At 69.4% G+C, this 706-nt stretch overlaps 1 protein-coding gene across 1 annotated transcript in view; it reads right to left on the reverse strand.

Moving 5' to 3' along the window:
• The window catches only part of NPAS2 (neuronal PAS domain protein 2), a 135,434-nt gene extending 134,734 nt beyond the window's left edge, over window positions 1-700 (reverse strand). The window contains 1 exon segment of the mRNA XM_015592743.2: window positions 625-700. The gene's annotated coding sequence lies outside the window, so the exon portion shown is untranslated.
• Window positions 701-706: the final 6 nt, after the last annotated feature.

Consider the following 706-nt stretch of genomic DNA (forward strand, 5'->3'; position numbering starts at 1 on the left):
GGTGCGCCACCCTCCTCGCTCGGGGTGGGGGCACACCTCCTATCAAAACTACATGCCGGCATCCAACTCAGGGAGCTCTGGGTGGCAAGTCAACGCGAAGAGCCAGGCTACGCGCTCTCTAAGCAGGGGGCAGACTCGGCATCCAATTCAGCCTGGAACCAATTCCGACCAAGGGACCCCGAGAGACTAAGGGCCCAGGGTGCGCACTTCCCTCTCCAAGGGTCCCCAGCTCCCTACGCTTCGGGAGAGCGTGTGGTGGGGCCCAGGGAGGCCAATGGGTCACCCTCAAGGCTGCTGCTGGGCGCACGGCCTTCATCCACCCCGACGGTACCCCTGAGCACCCCCAAATCCAGAGGTTCAGGGTGCCTGGTCCCCTGCCTTCTACGGCGACATGCACATGGAGCCCACCGGCCCGGCAGCCGCTGTAGTCAGTCCTGCAGGGCTGGTTGTCCTGACAGAGGGACCCGGCCGGGGGTACACCACCCAGCGCCCCCGAACCCTCCCGGAGCGCCCCTCCCAGCCCAGTGCGTCCTTCGCGCAGGCAAGCAGGTGACTGAGTCCCGTGCCCCGGTGCGCACGTCCTCCAGCCCACCGTCTCCCGCGTCTCTGGGAGAGGCCCCTTACCTTGGAGCGGGCCGGGGCGGCCCCGTGGGGCCAGGCGCGGACTGGGCCGGGGAGACGCGCCCCCCGCCGCCGCCGCTGGGAG

Source organism: Pteropus alecto, unplaced genomic scaffold (assembly GCF_000325575.1).
Source record: "Pteropus alecto unplaced genomic scaffold, ASM32557v1 scaffold186, whole genome shotgun sequence".
Classification (NCBI taxonomy): domain Eukaryota; kingdom Metazoa; phylum Chordata; class Mammalia; order Chiroptera; family Pteropodidae; genus Pteropus; species Pteropus alecto.